Source organism: Theropithecus gelada, chromosome 7a (assembly GCF_003255815.1).
Source record: "Theropithecus gelada isolate Dixy chromosome 7a, Tgel_1.0, whole genome shotgun sequence".
NCBI classification, from domain to species: domain Eukaryota; kingdom Metazoa; phylum Chordata; class Mammalia; order Primates; family Cercopithecidae; genus Theropithecus; species Theropithecus gelada.
This window is the reverse complement of record NC_037674.1, coordinates 33,745,427-33,769,401: the sequence shown is the minus strand read 5'-3', so window position 1 is coordinate 33,769,401 and position 23,975 is coordinate 33,745,427. Positions and strand designations below refer to the sequence as shown.

Here is a 23,975-nt window from a genome sequence, read left to right as displayed (position 1 = left end):
AAAAAGTACTGCTATCGCAGCTCTGCCCTGAAGAAGCCAAGTGGCATATCATAAACTGGGTGCCTTGTAGGCCTTCTTGCTGTCCACAGGTAAATTTGAGGAGCGCTTAGAATACATCGTGTCTGCCGGACACGGTGGCTCACACCTGTAATCCCAACACTTTGGGAGGCTGAGGTGGGCGGATCACCTGAGGTCGGGAGTTCGAGACCAGCCTGACCAAAGTGGAGAAACCCCGTCTCTATTAAAAATACAAAAATTAGCCAGGTGTGGTGGTGCATGCCTGTAATCCCAGCTACTCAGGAGGCTGAGGCAGGAGAAATGCTTGAACCCGGGAGGTGGAGGTTGTGATGAGCCAAGATCGCACCTTTGTACTCCATTCTGGGCAACAAGAGTGAAACTCCGTCTCAAAAAACAAAATAAGAAAATCATGTCTTCGACGCCAGGGGCTGCTCAGCCCACATCGCCCAGTGCTGAGTTGTGGGCTTGTCTGATGATACCTGCATGGTGACAAAGGAGGTGCCCGGCCCTGAGTGTCATCTCTGCTGAAACCTAGTTCTCACGTAGCTCTGTGTTCCTGGGTATGCCACTTGACCTCCTTAGTTTCTATTTTTTTATTAGTAAAGTAAACGAGTTGAGCGAGATGTTCTCTAGAATAACTTTCATTTTTCCCATTCTATTCATGGTAAAGTATACTTAAACATATGTATATATTTCTTCAGTTGGGAAAATGGCAATGGTGAAGCCCTAAAAAGACAGAGGACCTCTCGTTTCCCCCAATTTGTTGCCTTTATGAATGTGATGGGTTGCAGGGGACCTTTGCAAAGAGAACAGACATCTACCCGAGGCTGTGGGGTAGGGGGCAGGTCCCCAGTGTGGACAGGGCTACTCAGGCCCATGGGGGCAGGAGGCCTTAGCAGTGGCTACCCATGTGCTCCTGCAGTCCTCCCAGGAAGGACTGATACCCCTAGTCTCTACTCACCTCCCCAGCGCCTCCCTCCAGGGGCCTCTGGGCTGCATCAGGGGAGATGTGCCCTGTCCTTAGCTATGGCTTCAGGTTTGGTTCAGTGCTTTTTGCCCTGCATACTGGAAAAGCTTATTTTTCCCCATGAATATCAAAGTAATACAACTTCCGAACAACAGGAAGGTACAGGAAAGCATTGAGGATGAATACATAATCAGCTATCATCCTATCACCCAGAGCAATTTATTTAAGTGCATTTTCTTCTAACGTATTTTTTCCTTAATGCAAATGTAAAATTTTGCATTCTGCTTTTTCTTTTCTTTTGGCTCAACCTCATAGCATGTTTCCATGCCATTATATATATTTGACCCCACTTCATTCCATTCTGCTTCCTTATGCTCACCCTCTTCTCTTGGTGTCCCTGACTTCAGTCTCCCCTCCTGAGCTCATGCTGTGTGCCTGTTCGAAGTGCAGCCATTCTCCATTTGTCCTTTAGTCCTGCCATGCTTTACGGTTCTGTCTCCCCCACGAAGCCTTCTCAGACCACTTTGGAGAACTCTCCTGATTGTCTATCCATCCCTGACCCCCTTCCCTTCCTTGGGGTCTGGACCATGCCTTGGGTCCTAAACAAGTGCTGCTCTGGGCTGTTAGGTCTCTTTTTATGTAGACACCCCTCAGGCAGTGGTGCATTGGTAGATACTCAGCAACTGGCTCTCTGGAAGAAAATGTATTCCTATGTATACACGCATACATGCATATATTGTGCATTTTATTGCTCTCAAGATGAGTATTATACAATTTATAAATAATAATCAAATATACAGTATTTATTGTAAACTCCAAACAGCAATTGATTTTTACGGAATACTTTTGCTGATTTTTGTTGGACCCTTGTCTCACTAATCAACCTATGGTGGCAAATGAGAAGTGTAGGTTGGCTGACAGGTTTATTTACATTAATGGAGAAGACAAAAATGAAATAAAGACATGTTGGAACTTCAATCATTCAATAATGACATGAATTCTTTGCTCAATCAAATCATTGTTTTTGAGCATTGGAAGAATATTTCCTTAATGTTTTGTGCTAGTTACAGTCGGGACAGTTCTAAGTTTAATCTTCATTACTAACATTTTTTTCTGTGGCTTTCTTAAGTCTAGACGAGGGGCTAGCAATCTATGACCTGACAAAACTGGCGCACCACATGTTTTTGTGAATAAAGTTTTATTGGAACACAGCCAGGTCCATTCGTGTATCTACTGTCTGTGGCTGCTTTTATGCTATGATAGCAGAATTGAGTAGTTTTAAGAGACTTACGGTCTACAAAAGGAAAAATATTTATTGCCTGGCCCTCTATAGAGGAAAGTTTGCTGAACCTTGCTTTACACAGTCAACAAAACAATACATCAAACCCTAATCTATAATGTTTGTCAATTTCCATGTATAAATACAACCATCATGGCTGCTGTTAAGCTCCCATTGTGATGTTACTGATAATGGAGTTGGGAAGAGATTCACTTTGGTGCAGCATTCAATAGTGTTTCCACCACACAGTACGACAGATGGAAATAACCTTACAGACAGAGACAATAGTAAAATGAGAACATTTGAGTATTTATTACTGTCATTTTAAACATTTGTTTCATTGTAAGTTTTATAATGTAATTTAAAAATAATGGCTGTGTTTAAAAATCAGCTTGCAAAATTCTTGAAAATTTAGCGATTGGCTTTGTGAGAGGGTGAGGGCTTTCATCTTCACTGGGGAAAATAGCCCAGGTGGGTGATACATCTCTCCAAATCCCAGGCCCTGGGGGTGATCGCTGCATGTGGTAAGGGCATGGGAGGATCTTGTGAGCATCAGAAGTCTTAAAGTTGAAGAAAGAAGCCTCTTGTGTGTAGCAGAGGCTCCAACCCTATCTGTTGACTAGAAAATTGCCGTGCACTGTAGTCACCATGTGGGAGTAAAACCATGAACTTCCACCCACCACAGGCAGAACTGAATCATTCAGACAGAGCCATCCAGAAGGCACAGATGGCTCCCTGACCCCATTTGACCTGGGCTGGGTGCTCCATGAAGCTTAAGCTCAAGGTCGGCTCTGTCAGCCCCAAACCCCAGCTTTCTGCTTTGGAAGTACCAACTTACATCCCCACCCTTTCCTCCAGCCCAGGAAGGGAGTAAAGCCAATGGGGTTCCAGGGGAACATAAGACCTTGGCCTGGGAAGATGATGGCTGGGACCCATGTGACTGGGCATAACTGACCGGAACAAGTTGGTGTTTCCCCTAAGAAAATTCCATGCCCCAAACCCTCCCCTGCCAGCTGCTCTGTGGCCTTGGAGACAAGCTATTTCTCTGGTTATTTGCTCCAAGTTCACCCAGAGCTGGAAGACAAGTGTGGCTGAGACACCTGCATGAAACAGCAGGGAGAGAACAGGTGCTCAGGAGTCACTGGGCTGGGTTCCCATCTCGCCATCACCACTGTGTGTGTGGCCTCGGGCTTGTCACTTAACCTCTTTGAGCCTGTTTCCTTGTAGGTTAAACACCTTACAGAATCACTGTGGGGTCAACTGAGATAATATATGTGAAGACATGTTGCAAATAGCAAATGTGAGAGGGCAGTGAATAGGACTTACTGGCACAAGGACCTCTGCTGAACCACCAGGTGCTAAGGAACCCACATTTTATCCATTTCTTTTTTCTTTCTTTCTTTCTTTCTTTCTTTTTTTTTTTTTTTTTTTGAGACAAGGTCTTGCTCTGCATGATCATGGCTCACTGCAGCCTCACTCTCCGAGGCTCAAGCAATTCTCCCACCTCAGCCTCCCCAGTAGCTAGGACTACATCAGGCCTGGCTGATTTCTTTTTACTTTTAGTAGAATTGGGATTTCACCATATTGCCCAGGTTTGTCTTGACCTCCTGGGGTCAAGTGATCCACCTGCCTTGGCCTCCCAGAGTGCTGGGATTACAGGCATGAGCCACTGCGCCAATGTTCGGAACCCACATTCTGTAATGAGACTTGCCAGCAATTGGGGCCACATTCTTCCAACTCCAGGGCTCTCAAAGAAGCAGTCTTTATTCCCATCACCGCCTTCCCCCAGCCTATGTAGATAGACAAGTGGGAGAGGGAGTGTAGGAATTGCTGGGCGAATAATGCAGTTCTGTTCTTCCCATTGCGAGTCTCTTGAGTTCAAGTTGGGGGATCGATTAGAATCACTTACCAAGAATGCAGGATGAGGGTGCCTGCAGGAGGCAGAAATGCTATTCTAGGTCCCATCTGGTGCAGGGGATATGAGGACGAAGTTTTGGAGAGAGACTGACCTGTATCCATAGGAGTTTATGGGGCTGTGTGGGAATGTGGGGGTTGTGCCTGCTTTAGCCATCTGAAGAGAGGAGGCTCAGCCAAGCTGGGAGAAGAAATACTATGAGGTAGTGTGTCTGAAGGGATGGGTCCCCACAGCTCAGCTCCCATCAGTCCTCAGAGGTGGTGAAGAAGACCCAAGTCATTTCTGAGACTTTGTACAAGAGGACAGAGTAGGAGGGGCATGGACTTTTGGAGAAGCCAAAAGGGGCCACAGCTGTGCTTCTCAGTGATAAATGGGCTGGGCTTATACCAATAGGACCCTCAGAAAACCACATCTACCATCTTCACAGGCCAAGGCCACCAGCAGCAGATGGGACCACAGTGAACCAGAGCAAGAGCAGACTACTCACAAGAGGTGAGGACCTCTGTGTCCCCCAGCTGTTCCCTCACTACCAGCTCCCAGCCCCATAGGGGTTTGGGCTCTGAAAAACGAGGAGCAGCAGTCCCAGGACCAGGCCTCACCCCACCCTCCCACCCCACCCCATGGTTTTCCAGAGAAAAGAGGAATGAAAGAGCAGAACTATCCTATCCCCTTCCCACTGCAGATTCCATCCTCTCCGGTCTGGCTCACAAGATGAAGGGAAGAATGTCAAATCAGATGTGAGACTGAGGCTTTAGAATAAAACAAAGTAACTTTTAATAATCGAACTGACCAAAAGTTAAAAGAATCTGCCCAAGATGCTATAAAGGGATGGAAGCATATAACTTGATAGTGCATGGCTGAAGGCAGGGATGGGAGAAATAGAAAACTGTTTGACGTTTACACTCTTCTAAATTCAGACTGCTCAATGAACCCTGAACAGGAACCTTAGTTTTTGTAGTAGGTGGTCCCTTTGAACTTGATGGAATGGATCAAATACATTTATAGGCAGACATTCTCAAACTTTGGTGCCTGTATCAGAATCGCCCAGAGGGTGCATTAAAACACAGACTGCCGGGCGCCTTCCCAGAGTTTCTGATTCAGTAGGTCTCGGGTGGGATGGAGAATTTGTCTTTCACACAAATTCCCAGGGGATGGAGATGCTGCTGGCCTGGGGACCACAATCTGAGAATCACTGTGGAATAGACTAAAGCATCACTGAAATGTGTATTTAATATAGCCTTGAAAATAGGCCCCCAAGCATCCTAGGATGCCAATGAAAGTGCTGGTTTTATTTATCTCATCCATCTGCTTCCTCTGGGAGGAACGATGCTTGAGCGTTGTGTTGATCTTCCAGTGTGTTACAGAACTAACTGAAAATCCCTTTGCCCTACAAATGAGTCTGTTACGCCACCCAGTATTTTCCCCACACTCACATGGTCTGCTTTTCCCAGGAAGATTAGCTATGATAGCACACCTTTGAGCGGGGCCCAAGGTGCACAGCCAGGGCTGTGTGAGCAGGGCAGAAACATCCTCCTGCTTGCCCCTGTGGAAGCAGGAGCCGCCCTTGCCTCCCCTCATCCTTGTGCCTCACAGCCAGTCCTCCACGGTCTGTGGGCATTTCCTCCGCCAATGGAGTGACCCTCCCGTGTGGATCCTGATCAGTTCTGTTTGGGTAAAGCTGATCCTATCCAAGGGGTGGATAGGATGGTTCCCAAATCAGGCCAATCAGAGATCCCATTCTCCTGCCTGTGGCCATGTATTCAGGGGTGGGCACCTGGCTAGAATCATTTCTGGAACATTGCTATAGGTATGTGATAAAGTATGGCTTATCTAGAAGTTTGAATTCTAAGGACTGAGGAATCTGGCACTCTGAAGTGTTATGAAGGGAGGGGGTAGGGAGCGAATGAAGAGACATGGTAACTTTATTAAGGTCGTAGATCCAGCTGCCCCTGAAGCTTATAATTTGGACATCTCTGTTACATGAGTAAATAAATTCCCCACAGGTTAATTTGGGTTGGATTATTATTCTTGTGACCCAAAGTCTCAATGAATACAGTTGCTTACCTGCCTTTTTCATATCTCCAAATATGTTGACTTTCCTCCACCCCACTGCTCTACCTGTCACTCCAGGCCTGGGTCTCAGTAACAGCCTCCCAATCCTGTGCAGGTCAGGGCCTCCAAGTAATGAATCCCAACTGACTGCTTGCCCAGTCCACTAGACTTTAATGGGGAGGGTAGCCTGGCTTCAGTAAACCATGATTCTTCCTAGTACGTTTTCTGGGGGAGGAAGGCAGCACTGACAAATCGCAATCACTGCCTCGTTGTGACTTATAACGTGAAGTCCCACAGCAAAGAAAAAGTTGTTGTCTGGCATCCACAGACCTCTAGTGTTCATCAGGAAACTCCCAGAGTCTTTAGACCGCACTCCTTTATTGCCCTGGGCCCGGTTCTACCTGTAAACCCTGAGTGCTGCAGGGAAAATGGCTTAGGGACCATTGGTATAAACTAGCACAGTGGGCTGTGTTATCAATACCAGGCATTTCTTACCACTTTCACTCAGTCAAATTAGCAAAACATCCCGGTGGCAGGACATCCCTGCTCAGTACCTTGACCTTCCTAGTACCTAGGTCTAGCAGACCACCAGTGGGTAGCTTGGGTGGTCCCAGGCCATGTAGCATTTCAATGCATTTCCAAAATACATAGATCCACATATTTATGGAAATTGACCTTTAACTGAAGATTTCATAGAAAAGGATTTAAATTGTACGTTGTTCAGTGAAACTTAATAAAATTCCCCTTTAGACAGTGCTGTTCTTTTTACCAAGTGCCAAACACTGCTGGCAGCCTCATCCCTCCCATGATTGGCCTCTAATACTTCCCCCTCTTGTTCGGAGGCAGTTCTTCAGGTGGGACGCAGGACCAGCATCAGAATTAGCATCACCTGGGACATCGTTAGAAATGCACATTGCTACCTGACAAAAACAAGAAATGGGGAAAGGATTCCCTATTTAATAAATGGTGCTGGGAAAACTGGCTAGCCATAAGTAGAGAGCTGAAACTGGATCCCTTCCTTACTCCTTATACAAAAATTAATTCAAGATAGATGAGAGACTTAAATGTTAGACCTAAAACCACAAAAACCCTAGAAGAAAACCTAGGCAATACCATTCAGGACATAGGCATGGGCAAGGACTTCATGTCTAAAACACTAAAAGCAATGGCAACAAAAGCCAAAATTGACAAGTGGGATCTAATTAAACTAAAGAGCTTCTGCACAGCAAAAGAAACTACCATCAGAGTGAACAGGCAGCCTACAGAATGGGAGAAAATTTTTGCAATCTACTCATCTGACAAAGGGCTAATATCCAGAATCTACAAAGAACTCAAACAAATTTACAGGAAAAAAACAACCCCATCAAAAAGTGGACAAAGGATATGAACAGACACTTCTCAAAAGAAGACATTCATAAAGCCAACAGACACATGAAATAATGCTCATTATCACTAGCCATCAGAGAAATGCAAATCAAAACCACAATGAGATACCATCTCACACCAGTTAGAATGGCAATCATTAAAAAGTCAGGAAACAATAGGTGCTGGAGAGGATGTGGAGAAATAGGAACGCTTTTACACTGTTGGGACTGTAAACTAGTTCAACCATTGTGGAAAACAGTGTGGAGATTCCTCAAGGATCTAGAACTAGAAATACTACTTGACCCAGCCATCCCATTACTGGGTATATACCCAAAGGATTATAAATCATGCTGCTATAAAGACACATGCACACGTATGTTTATTGCAGCACTATTCACAATAGCAAAGACTTGGAACCAACCCAAATGTCCATCACTGACAGACTGGATTAAGAATGAGGCATATATACACCACGGCATACTATGCAGCCATAAAAAAGGATGAGTTCATGTCCTTTGTAGGGATATGGATGAAGCTGGAAACCATCATTCTCAGCAAACTATCCCAAGAACAGAAAACCAAACACCACATGTTCTCACTCATAGGTGGGAATTGAACAATGAGAACACTTGGACACAGGAAGGGGAACATCACACACCAGGGCCTGTTGTGGGGTGGGGGAAGGGGCGAGGGCTAGCATTAGGAGATATACCTAATGTAAATGACGAGTTAATGAGTGCTGCACACCAACATGGCACATGTATACATATGTAACAAACCTGCATGTTGTGCACACGTACCCTAGAACACAAAGTATAATGAAAAAATGTGGAGGACAAAAAAACATGCACATTCCTGGGCCCCACTGTAGGCCTATTGAATCAGGAACTCTAGAGTGGGGACCACAATCTGTGTTTTAAAAAGCTCTTCAGTGGATTCTGATGCACACTCAAGTTTGAGAACCAGTGACCTAATTGATTTAGCTCCTGACTCACTTTACACACCACACGCAGAAACACAAAAGACCAGAAGAGGCAAAGAGGGGACTACCTATTGCTCCTCAAGCAAGCTCCTTGAGGGGTCTTGATCCTTGCCCCAGATCATATATGAGTGGTGTCAGCCCATAAGACAGGCAATTTTTCTACTAAGGTGCTAAGGGTGTCTTCATACTGTCACATTGATGATTCTGGACAGAGGACAGGCTGGTCCCTCTGGTCTTTGTTCCAGAGCCTCGGAGGACATTAGAATATCTGATGGTGGGGACAGGGTGGGGCCCACACCACCAGACAAAGCAGAATGAAGTGGAATAGAAAGGTCTCCAAGGGAAGAAACAAATGCATTTAAAACCCAAGGCTGGGCATGGTGGCTCACGCCTGTAATCCCAACACTTTGGGAGACGGAGGCATGGGGATCACTTGAAGTCAGGAGTTTAAGACCAGCCTGGCCAACATGGCGAAACCCTGTCTCTACTAAAAATACAAAAATTAGCAGGGTGCGGTGGCACATGCCTGTAATCCCAGCTACTAGGGAGGCTGACACAGGAGAATCACTCGAACCTAGAGCAGGAGATTGCAGTGAGCCAGGATCATGCTACTGCACTCCAGCCTGGGTGACAGAGTGAGACTCTGTCTTAAAAAAAAAAAAAAAGAACAAATGCATTTAAAACCCATTCCTCCCAGCAACCCGCATGGATTATAAAACCACATTTATCTTTCAAAGTAAATAGCAATCAGTCCCAAGCAGCAAGGAGACTCAAATAATGGCTAACATGTGTTGATATTGACAGTGACCCATAAATCTTCATTTCTTTGGCAGGGAATGTTGGGTGGCATTTTAATTCCAAGCCATCGAATGAGGAGAGAGATGCACCTCTGCTGTGGATCTTAGCAGAGCATCCTTGGAAACACAACCCAAGGAGCGTAGAGTTTAGCCCTAATCGATGGCCGCCAACATGCTTCATAACACTCCATTACCCAGATGGGGGGTGTGGCGGCTGAAGCATGGAGCAGCTGAGCCTGGGGTGCTCGCAGACAGGAATCTGAGCAGCCATCTAGGAAGGACAAAGGGCCCTTGGAGCCTCCCCGGCATGACTAATTGCTCCCTCCTCCCCTGGGCTCCCATCTCTGTTTGAGCCCCCACTGCCCCTTGTGTGCACCCAGCGCTTTCCAGCCTGCCAAGCCCTCTTCCAGAGTCTCTCCTGCTTCTCTTCTCAGCGGTTTTCTCATCATGTGTGGCCGGTCCCAAGCCTGGTTTTTGTGCTTTAGGGGAGATAAACCTTTCTCCCACTTGTCAGTTTTGTGTCTGAGAGTGCGGATTACCATCTGTCCCCACTCTCTGTTCTGTCGTTTGAAAAGGTATTTTAGTCACCGTTAGTTACTACTTGCCACTTTGCTGAGTATTTTTGCATATATTTCACTGAGTCCATATTAGCTGTGTGATGTTGAGTCAGTCATCTGACCTTGTTAAGCCTGTTTTCCCATTTTTAAAATGGGGAGACAATACTAGCATTTTCCTTTGAGCGTTGCTGGGGGTTAAGTGGAATCTTCCAGGGAAGGTCCGAGCCAGGCCTGGCATATGGTAAAGGCCCACTTAGGCCTGCTGGCCTCTGCCGGTGCTGAGTGGGGTGCTCTCCTTCACACCCTGAGAGCCTGAGCCAGCCACGCTGCAGGGCGCCTGTGGTCTGTTTTAGGTCTCCTCCCCAGGCAGGGAGTGCATCTTATTTACCTTTGCCTCCCTAGCCCTGAGCACAGGTTTGATGCAGCGTATGTGCTTGATAAATGCCTGTGAAGTTAGGAAGGGAAGGAGGAAGACTGTAGGTGAGCCCCAGAAAGCCCCAGTCCTGATTGGCTGGGGGACCGTGATGAGGACATAACACATGCCTTCGCCTGGCTTGATGGGAAAACTGCAAGAAACGTCTTGGAAACTGCTTAGACGTTTTGGCAGACAGGAAGGGACTTGAAGAGCTCCCAACCCTAGTCCAGGTGAGAGGAGAGTGATTTATCCAAAGTCACACAGTCTTTTGGTGACAACATTTGGGCCCCAATTTATGGCTGAAGTTTGCTAGCATGGGCAGTATTCGATACCATGTTAGGAACTTGTTACAAAGGGCTTGGGCATCAGCAGGAATATACATTACTAGAAATAGTCAGAAGACTCTAGGGGAGGCAGCTAGGAGTAACTTTTTAGGTGCCCCTTTTCCTTTCTGGTAGTTACTAGAAGCCTCCGGCTTGCCACCACTCCCACCCTTTCCCCATGGCCACTGCCAGTTCTGCTTCAAGGGCCAGGCCTGAGCTAGGTCGTTCTCTCCCCGGCCCTTTCTCCATCAGGTCTGGGGACTTGACGGGAAGTGCTTCAGATTAAGTGTTAGGTGCATGCAGAACAACACTGGCCTCATTTCAAACCTCATTGCATTCTTTTACTAGTGGGGAACATGACAATTAGGCTGTATCAGTCCCAGTTTCCTCATATGTAAAGTGAGAATAGCAATGTATACTTTATAGATTATAGGTTATTGTAAGAATTCAACCAACTTAAGCAAAACGCTAGATGAAGTATAAAGGGATATCCAGTTGGATTTAAGTCAAAGGTCTGTGTCTTATTCTTCTTTGTATTTCTTCCCATTTCCTTGTTCCTCTGATGCTAGAACACTGCCTTATATTTAGCCATAGGTGCTAATTACCAGTTCACTGAAGAAATGAGAAGTTATTTTTGTGACCTTTAGAAGTTCGCTTCCCAAAGTGTAATTCGGGGACCAGTGGCACTGGTGTCACCCAGACCACTTGTTAGAAATTCAGGATCTCGGAGCCCATCCCAAATCTACTTTTAAAAAAACATTGATTGTATCAAGCTCCCCAGATGATTCACAGGCACTTGAAATTTGGAGAAGCTCTGCTCTGGAAAGCACAATTTGAAGCTGGGAGACCTGAAAACTCTCATTGAGGTCCTGAACATCGTGGTGAAGTGATACATGCGAGAAAGCGAAGCAAACATGATGTGCATGCCCCTCTTCTCACTCCTGCTGGTCTGGAAGTGGTTTTCTGGTTCCACAGAAACTCACAAGACTTGGAATCACTTCTGTAAGACGTATAATGGGAACAGAGCCAGCTTCTCATGTACGTGTGTGTTTTCCAGAGGAGACTTGGGGTCTGGAGGGCAGCTCTCCCTCAGTCGATGGTCCTGTCACAAATGTTGAGCACAGACTAGTCAAGAGCCCAAGTGATTTCAGAGCCCAAGTGGTCACTTCTAGATGGGGAAGTAGGGCAGGGCCTGAGCTAGGTCTCCTGGGCATCTGGGATGCTTTCCATTAGCTCTGACAGGGGTACAGAATTTGCCAGATGAAATTACTTAAAACTCATTTACTTTTTTTTTTTTGAGATGGAGTCTTGCTCTGTTGCCCAGGCTGGGTGTAGTGGCACAGTCTCGGCTCACTGCAACCTCCACCTCCTAGGTTCGAGCGATTCTCCTGCCTCAGCCTCCTGAGTAGCTGGGAGTACCGGCACACACCACCACACCTGGTTAATTTTTGTCTATTTAGTAGAGAAGGGGGTTTCACCATGTTGGCCAGGCTGGTCTTGAACTCCTAACCTCAAGTGATCTGCCTGCCTCTGGCTCCCAAAGTGGTGCGGTTACAGGCATAAGCCACTGCACCTGGCCAAAACTCACTTTTTAAAGGTGTATGTTGCTTAGCCCTCTGATGAAGATTCAAACATGCAACTGTCATTTGCCACGTGCCTGTTCCATGCCAGGCGTGTGTGGGTTCTGGGGAAACAACAGTAGCTAAGCTAAGACTGGCCGCTGCCCTTGGGGTGCCTATCCTCCAGCAGGGAGAGAGGTGTGTAAGCAGATAGCTGGGCGCAAGGAGCCAGCGCCATGGGAGAGAGGTCCGCAAGGGGCCATGGGACAGTGGGCAGCACAGATGACTGTGAGCATTGGCACCAAGCAACCGAGATGCTCACAGCCTCAGACACTGGGGAGACATGGCAGAAGCCCAGCAAACAGGGCAACAGGAGGATCTTGAGTGGATTTCTATCTGAAAAACTCTATAAACAACTATCTTGGGACAATTGGGGAAACTGGAGTGAGGTGTGGATATTGGATAGTATAAAATTATTTTTAATTTTCTGAGATGTGGTGATGATACTGGGGCTATGTGGGAGAATGTCCTTAGTAAGAGGCATTAATTCCAGCTACTCAGGAGGCTGAGGCATGACAATCGCTTGAACCCTGGAGGTGGAGGTTTCAGTGAGCCAGATCATGCCACTGTACTCCAGCAGGGGTGACAGAGTGAGACTCCATCTCAAAAAAAACAAAACAAAACAAAAAAAAACTAGCATATAAATATTTAGAATTGAAGTATCATGATGTCCACAACTTTCATACGGGATATATATGTGTGTGTCTTTCTCTCTTCCTTCCCCCTCTTGTCTCAACTGGTTTTACACGTCACACACATATAAATATGCACATAGAGATAAAGCAAATATACCAAAATGCAAACAGTTATTGAGTCTATCTGGAGGGAATATGGAAATTCATTGTATCATCCTTTAAACTTCTTTCTGTAGTTGAACACTTTTGTAATAAAAAGTAGAGAAAAATACTGGGAGTAGTACATGAATCCAGTGAGTATTATATGACTAGTAAATAGATGCCTACACATGTTAGTTTTGTGACCAGCAACGGATAGTTTCAAAGTGCATTCACTTACGTGGTCTCATTTCACCCTCAAAACAGCCCAGTGGGGTCTCTATAATAGTAATCTTCTCTTTACTAATGACTGACCGAGGTCTGCAGGCCTGGAGTGATTTGTTCAAGGCCACATGCTGGGAAGCGATGGAGCTGGGACTCAGGCCCAGGCCTTTCGACTCCAAATCTGGGTCTCTTTTCCCACCCAGAGTCTCCCTTAGGGACCTGTGGTTTAGTTCCCCTGTTCCAGGAGCCCCTGTTTATGCCAGGATCTTGTAGCCCAGACATGAACAGGAGCCCAGGAGTTTGTCCTCCCAGCCCCAGCTCTGTCCTCAGGCACCAGCCATCATCGTACCCTTCTATTTGGACTTGAAGGGGTGAAGGAAGGGAGGCAGGCACATGATGAGAAAGTGGCCGTCGGCCTTGGCCCTTTCCCCTCGTCTGAGGTCTGGGTGAGTCTAGGCAACCCCCTGGCTAAAGCCAGCCTGTATGGGAGAAACAGCTCTCGAAGCCAGAGGGAGCAGGTTTGGGGTCCGCACTGAGCACATCCATGCAGAGTTGATGGTTCCATAAGGTGCCGAGCCGGAGGGTGAGTTTTATAACTCACTCGCACATGGGCCAGCTAAACGGCGACTTCTTGGTCTCCTGCCAGTTATTGCTTACGCTGCCAGAAAGTCCCAGTCACTCTGTTGAAGAGGGCAGATGCCCCTCCCCAGCCCAGGCTCCCTGAGTCCCCACTCCCTCTCCCACCCCGCTAGCGGCCGGCCAGCAGGCTCCTGTGTGTCTCAGCAGAGCTGCTGCTTCCTGTACCCCCTCAGCACAGGCCCCCTGTTTGGGCCTGGTGTGGACTTACTACTCACTTTTCAATCTCCTGTGTATTTGTAAGACTCTTTTCTAACTTGGAAGCCTCCTGGAGAGTTGCGGAAGCTCAAATAGAACAAAGAGAGATTTGCAGTGTCCCCTGTATTCCCAGTGCCAAGCCCAGGACCCGGGTCACAGCAGGGCCTAGAAAAGCGTTTGCTGGGTGTTGTGGGCTGAATTTTGTGTTACCTCGGATTCATACGTTGAAGTTGTAACCCTCAGTACCTCAGAACGTGACTGCTTTTGGAGCCAGAGTCTTCAAAGAGGTGATTCAGGTGAAATAAGGTCACTGGGGTGGGCCTTAATCCAATGTGACTGGGGTCTTCATAAAAAGAGGAGATTGGACACAGAAACATAGAAGACTGTGTGCAGACAGAAGAGACGCAGCCATCAGAAGACAAGGAGACAGACCTCAGAAGAAACCCAGCCTGCTGACCCCTTGACCTCGGACTTCTCGCTTCCAGAACTGTGAGAAAATACATTTCTGTTGAGGACCCCCGGTCTGTGGTCCTTTGTCCTGGCAGTCGGGGCAGACTGCTAGACTGTGTGAATGTTGAGTGACCATGTTGGGGTCCCAGCACAAGGCCTGGCACAGAGCTGGTGTGTGGCGAAATCTCTGACATCCAGAAACCACCCTCTGAGTATGGAAGAAGGTTCTTTGTAATTCTCCCCACCCTTGAGAATGTACTTTGTGAGATCCATCCACTGCCCGCAAAACATTGCTCCTAACTCCACCGCCTATCCCCAAACCTATAAGAACTAATGATAATCCACCACCCTTTGCTGACTCCTTTTTTGGACTCAGTCCGCCTGCACCCAGGTGAAATAAACAGCCATGTTGCTCACACAAAGCCTGCTTGGTGGTGTCTTCCCACGGACGCGTGAGACAGAGATTTGCGTGAAAGGAGCTTTCTCAGGTGTTGTCTTGATATTACCAAGCCACCGAGGAGCCATGGAGGGTCCTCTTTAGCTCATAAAAACGACCTGGAAGCTAGAGGATTCTTGGATGGAGGAAAAAGCTTCAGCTCTTTCGAAATATCCCTGGTGACCTTAAAAGTAGCCCAGAATTTTCAGGCTTGACATCACAGGGTTGTGCCTTTCTCTCGGCTGCCTGGGTTTGTGCTCACATCTGTGTTTCCGGGCTTGACTTTGGGTAGCCAGGAGCAGTGACGGAGGCTGAGACGTGAGGGGTCCAGGGCTTTGTCCAGAGGTTTTTCCCCTTGGGCCACTGAGGCTGCTCCTGCCCATCAATCCCAGTTGTGTAAGGTGAGCAGAAACTTATGATAAAAAGTGGCCAGACCCAGAGGTTCGGAATATGTCCCAGGCTCCCCTATCCAAAATGGGATACCTCGGCAAGGCACAGTGGCTCACGCCTGTAATCCCAGCACTTTGGGAGGCCGAGGTGGGCGGATCACTTGAGGCAGGAGTTCAAGACCAGCCTGGCCAACATGGAGAAACCCCGACTATACCAAAAACACAAAAATTAGCTGGACATGGCGGTGCATGCCTGTAATCCCAGCTACTTGGGAAGCTGAGGCAGGAGAATTGCTTGTACCCTGGAAGCGGGAATTGCAGTGAGCTGAGATGACATCACTGCACTCCAGCCTGGGCAACAGAGTGAGACTCAAAAAAGCCAAAAACAATCCCCAAAACCAAATGAGATATCTTTGAAGGCTAAGATACCCATGTGGGCTCTCAGAGGGACTCCAGAACCACTAGAAGTAAGCATCAGTGAGAATCACAGGACCTTGGGAGGCTGCTTCTTCCTCTTTGCCCTTCAGGCAAGCCCACATTTCAGCTACACCAGAGAGATTGTTAGCTGAGTGGTCTAAGGAGAGTCTCTTCAACACTATTAGCCACAATTGCCCCATCTGTAAAGTGAGGTAATAACTATCTCACAGGGTGTTTTCATTGATTAATTGACATAAATAGGCAAAGAACTTGGCACATTGAAACATTCTTAAAAGTAGTGGTTTCTATTTTTCTATACATCTTAGCTCAATTCAAGAAATGTAAGAATTTTCTTCTAAACAGCCATCAGATATCCCTTTTCATTGTCAGCACTTGATCAAACACTGCTGCATGTCTGGCGCTGAATAAGACAGTACTGGGCAAGAAATGGCAAGAACTGGGCAATTCATTGCTTGAGCTGTTCTTATGGAATCCCATCTTTGTTCTTCTGGTGTCTGGGAATCTTTGACTTGCTTGAGGCAAATGAGTCAAGGTTCAGTTAGGGTAAAAGGTCACATGCTTAAAATGGATAGAACTTTGTTTCCACATTTCTCTTTCCTGATAACATTTAAATAGCTGATACCAGGGGAGGTCACCACTGCAGATCTCCTGGCACCACGATGACCATTATAATCAGTCCCGTTCACACCCAGAATGTCAGTGTGGAAGGGACGCTATTACTCCTGAGATCAGAGGTAAGGAAGTAAAGGGTATCACCCAAAACTGTGCAGCTAGGGCATAGGTATTAAGAGACCTCAAAGGCATTCCCCAAGTTCCTTTGGGAGAGACAACACAAAAACACAGCACAACAACAAAAACCAGCTCTGCCATCAGCCAGACCATAATATTCACAAGTGACTGGAGACAATGCCCACAGAATAGAAACATGTGCAGCACAGACCCTCCACATCTGTGTTTGCATCAAGACAGGGAGGAGGCCACTCCAACATCAAAAACCATCACTAAACATTTCCCTCTTCTGACTAACAGGAGTGACTTGCGCTCCTGTATCAATGCCAGCTCAGTCCTGTTTTCGTCTTCCCATCTGCTAGATCATTTATTGATTACATTAAATAATAATTAGTGATAATTAACTATGAAATTATTATGATGCCAAATCATTGAATTGGCCTCCTTTTTGACAGAATCCAATCCAGAATTCCCCTTGCTTTCCAACCCTTCCTTAGACTTATCCAGCACAAGCCCAAGTCTGGAGTGAGCTCTCCCTTGCTGCAGTAAACCACAGAAACTAACTTGCAATTGATGTCAGCTGTTGTCCCCGTGGTCCGCCGATAGTGAATGTTTAAGTCTCTAAAACGGGAATAAGAATTCCTACCCAATATTCTTTACACGGCTATTGTAAGAATCAAGTGATATAATGTAGGTGAGAATGAATTTTTAAAGTTGAAATTGCTGTAAGTCTATAAGAGAGTATGACGTGGAATTTCCAAATGGCTCTCTTTTCAGACATAGAATAAGGTATTTTTAAGATGGAAGATTCATATTAAGCTTCGGTTATGTGCTCCTGCTTCAGTTTTCATGGGTGTTCATCTTTCCCATGATTTAGTGTTCAGTATAGCAATTCATAAGAAAACTTCAAAGAGACTTGCCCGAGGTTGAGGTCTGCCTTGGAGGAAGAGCTGAGTGTTTGTGAGTGCAGGGCCAGGTGAGTCTGCAAAACTGGTCTGTGCTGGGCCCCAGCCTGCCCTTGCCTGCTGGGAACCTTGCTCTCTATCAGGGAGTGGTCAGGGTTTTAGCCAGCCTGAGATAAGGCTATCAACCCGTCTGGGAAAGGCAGCCTTTTAAAAACACCCCCCTCATCAGTGGTCTGCCCTGCCTCCAGGAGGAGGACAACATTTCTGAGGATGGCCCTTGCGGTCTTTCCCTCTGGTCACTTCTTTTTATGTACCCCATCCAGGGCCTCCCCCACATCTCAAGAATTCCCAACTTCCCTCTCCCTTTTCCAGTCTCCGAGTCAAGCAAGGCTGGCTCATGCTTTTTCCCTCTGCTTACAAGGTCCTTCCACCTCTTGAAGGAAACTTCAAGATTCAGCTCAGATATCACCTCCTCTGTAAAGGCTTCTCAGCCAACCTCTTCTGCCTCAGGGCTCTTGTAACATTTTGTACGCAATGGTATTTACAAACTAATTGCATTGTGTTGAAATTATGCCCCTCTCCCAACCTCCAACCTCCCTGCCCCACACAATCCCATAAGGGGCTAGAGACCCTGGCATAGTGGGAAGTCTTTGGTGAATGGATGCACACTTTTTCATTTTTGTATCCTCAGGGATATACTTTCCTGCTGACCGTGGGGCCTGGTACACAGCGGACGGTTTAATAAATGCTGTCACAGCTGCTGTTGATCGTGTTATGTTTCAGTATAAAGCAGTTTGTTTTCTTACCACTTTGGCTTCTCTTGGGACAAGGAAGCTGGAACATTTGTCACTGGAAAGTTTTTGGCAGTCATGGAAAGGCCAGTCCTAGTCAATGGATAACCCACAGGCTCTGCCTAGCTTTGATAACGCCCCACTCATAGGAAAAGAATTTTCTTGATCGTATTTTCAGGCCTGCCAAGGAGCGGCTCAGGGTGGATGGTTAATTAGCTTTTGCAATGATTATTTTTCTACCAATTACAAGTAATGCTCAGCTTGGGAATTTTTCTTCATTTCAAGGACTGCTTTCTTTTTAGCATGTAGATATTTTATTTTGGATGAATACATTTTCACAAATATCTTGGGGTTTTAAATATTATTGGGGTTGTAGTTACTGGGGAAGAGGTCAGTATCTGGGAGCAATAGATGTTGATTGTCACCCCTTCAACCCTAGAGAGTTAGAAATGAAGTTTGCCATGTAGCCTCATGTTGTTTCTGTAGGAAGCACCCTAGCCTGGAAGTCAGTAACCTGGGTTCAAGTCTTGGTTCTTTTGTTTTTTTTTCTAGTGGTTCTCTGTGGTCCCCACACCAGCAGCAGCATTTGGGAACTGATGAGAAACGCAAATATCCAAGTCTACCCCAGGCTCACTGAATTAGCAACTCTGTAGTTAGGGCCCCAGAGTCTTATTTTAATAAGCCCTGGCCCGGGGCAGTGGCTCATACCTGTAATCCCAGGACTTTTGGAGGCTGAGGAAGGCAGATCACGAGGTCAAGAGTTCGAGACCAGCTGGCCAACACGGTGAAACCCTCTCTATAAAAAATACAAAAAATAGCCAGGTATGGTGGCGTGCGCCTATAATCCTGGCTACTTTGGAGGTTGAGGCAGGAGAATTGCATGAACCTGGGATGCGGAGGTTGCAGCGAGCTGAGATCACGCCACTGCACTCCAGCCTGGGCGACAGAGCAAGACTCCGTCTCGGGAAAAACAAACAAATAGAAAAAGCAGCCTTTCAGGTGCTTCGATGCCCACTATAGTTCCAGGACCATTGATCTAGTCAAACCCCTTTATTTTATCATTTCGTAGTAACTTTATTTTCTGAGTATTTAAATCATGAAAGTCAATATGCCATATACATACTATAACATTACATAAAGAGGGAAAGATATAAAAGTTTAGATGCAAACTCAACGGACGTATAAACATTTTCATGGATTTTTTCCCAGCATTTTTTCTCAAACACATGTATTTTCACACAGTTGTAATCACAGGACACACACAATGAGGCCTGCTTTTCGTGTTGGAACATAAACACTACTCAGCGTCGCCACCTACACATCTTCCTAAGAACTATTTTTAAGGGCCACTGACCGTCCACTGGCGAGCCGTGCCAGAACTGACTTCACCAGGCCCTGACTATGAACCTGCACGTGTGAAGGTGAAAATGCTGTAGACAAACAGGCTTCCACCTGCATTCCATGCATTTCATTCTCTTCACTTTTTCCCCCTGCCTCCCCACCCCTAGCCAAGCCCCACTGGGGAAAAAATGAAATGAAGAATGCTTCTGGAAATAGAGCCCTAAGTGGGGAGGAAAGGGAAGTTGGCCCACAGCCGCATCTTCCGGTCACCCAGAAGCTCCATTCTCCCGAGCCGGAAACCCTCTCCCGGAACCCGGAAGCAGCTGAGATGTCACTGCGCTACTTTGTGACCATGTTTAGGAATAGCACCTTCTGTGGGAAAGCCAGGTGGGCGCCCTGACTCCTCCAAGGCTGGAGTGACTGGAGTTGGTCTTCTCGCCCCAAGTAGGTACCTGAATGTAAGACCCGACTGCCTTTCTTACAGCGCTCCTCCACCTGCTGCGGGACAGACTAGGCTTGGCCCCCTTGTTCTAGGTATCACCTTGGGACTGAAGTCCAGCCTGTTGGGCAGGGATCTGGAGGGTCCTATTGGCTCCTAGTCAGTCCTTTTCCCTAGTGGGCTGGACCCCAATTCCCAGGTGAGAGCGCCCAGCTCAAAACTGGTCACCCTCCTGGGGGCCAGCGCACAGCACCTTCCTGGATGTGAGAATCGTTGTGACCTCTGTTCTGCGTGGAGCCCATGGCTGTCAGGGACACCCAGGCTGAGGCCCCGGTGGTGACATTCCCCTCATGAAATGGGGACTGTTCTGGCCTGTCTCAGTGCCCAGCCTCTCTCTGCCTCTCTCCCTGCTGTGCCACCTGCAATGACCCAGCATGCCCACAGCACTGTGGCAGCTGATGTGGAGAGGAGGGCAGGGGGAGGGCCATCATGGGAAGCCAGGTACTGGATTCTCTTGGCTTTTGGCTGCGCACTTATTTGGTGATTCATGTTTTCGGGTCAGCTTACAGACCCCATGCCTTCAACCGTCAGTCCTGTAGTTTTCTCTCCAACTCAGAATGAAAGAATATGGGTTCCAGTCCTGGATCCCTGTGAGAGGCAAGCAGAGTGGAGGACAGGCTGCTGTCCCCCGCCTCTCCAGGGTGGGCCTTTCAGCAGGACCACAGACATGCTCAGCTGTAGGGCTAGGAAGGCTGGCCGTGGATGGGAGGATCTCTTGCATGGGAAAAATAGAATTTCCCGGGAATGCTGGGAGCTGGCCCTCTGCTGATTCCAGAACTACGTGCACTCTTGGAAGAATGACTTTCATCTTTGGACTGTATCTCAAATACTAGTCATGGGTGACATTCTGTGTAATTGTGGAGGCCTGTCAGAAATCTGACAGACCCTGCTGGGGTAGTGATTATGAGTGTGGCTGAACCTGCAAAGTTGGGTGCAGGTGGCAGGTCGGAAGGATAGTGGAAAATCCCTTTCCCAGGGTTCATCTTGGGATGACCAATCTAACTGTAGCTGATGAGGGCCTTTTTATTTTATTTTTCTTGTACATTTAAGTACTTAAAATCCTCCAAAGCCTTAAAACCCTTTATATATCTTTAAATACACTTAGAATCTCTGGCAATATACAGCACATGTCTACAGTTTTTTCATAATTATGATTCAACATGTGGATTCTTTAGTCCTGTTTTTTCCCCATATATTATTGCATATACAATTTGCTTATCCTTGTTTTTCAAAGCTACAAGACCAGTTGTTACTGAACTTTTTCAGAGGTCACAGGTCCCTTTGATAATTTGCTGAAAGTTATGACCCCTGCCCCCACTCAAAATGCACATACACACAGCCTTGGGCACCATCTCAGAAGGCTGGGGACTCTTGGAAATGCATCCCCTGTGCTAAGATTGCTGGTGTTAAACCGTGAGTGCCTAGGGGCCAGCAATAAGCTTTTAATTCTGAACTTCATCAGTATTGCCCCCAAAAGTTTCTGTGCCTTTTAGTAGTAGGTATTCAAAGCAATGCCTGTTTGAAGTTGGACTTAGCAATAGCTGGAGTCCCTGACATCAACGGTTTGTGCTTGGGCATTCAACTTGTTTCCAGTTTGTTGCAGTTTAACCAGTGTTGCTATCAACACCGTTCTATGGGATTTTTTTTTTTCTTTTTCTTCCTAGATGGTCTATTTTTTGAAAGGTATTTTTGAGCTTGAAAAGCCCATGTACTTTATCAGCTGTGTACCTCTGCTATTGTACAAGGAAAGCCTCATTCTCTTCTGTCCAGATACTACCATCCTTCAACACCCTACTCAAATGCCACCTCCTCCCAGAAGACTTCTTCCCTCCACTTGGAAGTAAACTTTGCCTTTCTACTCATTCCTCTCTCATGGTCCTCATCACATGCCATGTTCTAGCTGATAACATTTACGTACATTACTCAGTGGTATACCTCATGTATTTGACACACAGAACAGATCATTCTAATGACCCTCTGCTCTGTAAGACAAAAGCAATTTCAGTAATATTTATGTAAAAATCAGCAATCATCATGACTTTCTCAATTTGTTCTTCAGTTATAAAGCAGTGAACAATTTTTAAAAAGACAAATATATTTTAACTTTAAGATACTCAAATACAGTAAAAATATTTTGTGTATGAGTCCAAATTTTTACTTACCAAACAAGATGTTACACCTCATTGTTCACAATCTGTTTTATTGCTTTAAATTTTAAACACATATGAGAAGCTTAAAGGGGTCACCTAGGATGACAAAATTGAAGTAATTCAAGTTCAGGTTTTTTGTTTGTACAACCACTACGCTGTCACTTTTTATTTCGAATCTACTGTTTACATGCAGGAGCAGGTAATAAGTGCCACTGAGGCTGGAGACATAAGGACGTCAAAGGATCTGACCCATTGCACACTTACCCTTGCAACAAGAACATGCCCCTGAATCTGTGCATGTTGGGGCCAAGTGCATAACTGGGAGTTCTCCAAATTAATGTCAATGTAGAACACAATATTTATGAAAGGATAAATAATAAAAATGTGATGAATTTGAAGCTTACATATACTTATTACATAAAACCCAACAGAAACCACAGAGATTGTTTAGAACTTAGGCCATAAAACTACTTTTTTCTGGAAAGAGCTTTGCCTTTATCGCTGATATTCTTTTTTTGTTGGGGGACGGAGTTTCGCTTTGTTGCCCAGGCTGTAGTGCAACGGCGCAATCTCGGCTCACTGCAACCTCTGCCTCCCGGGTTCAAGCAATTCTCCTCCCTCAAGCTACAAAGTAGCTGGGATTACGGGCGCCCACCACCACGCCTGGCTAATGTTTTGTATTTTTAGTAGAGATGGTGTTTTACCATGTTGGCCAGGCTGGTTTCAAACTCCTAACCTCAGGTGATCCACCCACCTCGGCCTCCCAAAATGCAGGGATTATAGGCGCGAACCACGGCGCCCGGCCGACATTCTTTAGAATTGTGATAATGACAGGCAGATCAGTTTTTGGTTATATTTGTATTTAAATTCTCCGCGGACAGTTGCCCTTTTATTGCTGGCACATCCTCCCTCCACCTAGTCCCATGGCCCCCTATTCCCACCCCACCCCACTCCTAACCCATTTGGCCGTAAATTCCTGCAAGGCAGGGATGGCTGTGCAGCCCCCTGCTGTACCGTGCCCACTGCACAAGCGCAGCAGTTTGCAGGCTAAGGCCCCAGGGAGATCGCCTTAGGATGTCCTCCCTTTTCCTCTATGGGAGGCCAGATTTTCTTCCTACATTTCAAACAAAGCAACACATCACAACAGACTGAGTATAGAAACAGGTAAGAGAATCCAGCTGTCTTGTGAAGCCAGATACTAGAGAAATTTGCAACATTTCTTTGTAAAACAATGTCACTCTTCTGCCCCATTTAAAATTATTTGGAAAATACAAGTTATTTTTCATAAAATTACATTTTATGTGTTAACATGCAAGGGTTTACTATTATTTTAAAAACTGTTAACAGATTTTAAAGATTTCTCAGTTTTCATTTCTAATGAAGTAAATATTGATGTCTCACATAATAAACACTGTTTGGGGTCCTCAATGCTTTTTAAGAGAGGAAAGGTGTGTGAACAGAGTGTGTGAGTTGTACTCAGGCTCTGCCTCACGTATGGCAGGCGCTCATGTATGCTTGTGACATTCATGAGGGACTGACTAAATTGGTGGCTTTCAGCTGCTCCTAGGATTTGGAAGCTGAGGCTGGGGTGGAGGGGAGGGAGAAGGCGCCTGTTGATAGTGGGCCCAGTACCTGAAGGTGGGGTTTGCCAGGGTCTAGGAACAGCAGTTGCTCTTTGGAGCAGCGTTGGCTCTCATGGCAACAGTGGCTGGGGAACCTGGGTCTC

General features: G+C 46.4%; 1 protein-coding gene and 1 long non-coding RNA gene across 4 annotated transcripts in view; one reads left to right on the top strand and one right to left on the bottom strand.

Moving 5' to 3' along the window:
• Window positions 1-23,785, top strand: part of LOC112627667 — a 65,095-nt gene extending 41,310 nt beyond the window's left edge. Inside the window, exon 3 of the long non-coding RNA XR_003120207.1 lies at window positions 21,764-23,785. This is a non-coding gene — a long non-coding RNA (uncharacterized LOC112627667). The remainder of the gene's footprint in view (window positions 1-21,763) is intronic.
• LIPC (lipase C, hepatic type) overlaps window positions 1-23,975 on the bottom strand; it is a 159,123-nt gene that overhangs the window by 111,611 nt on the left and 23,537 nt on the right. The gene's annotated exons all lie outside the window — the stretch shown is intronic.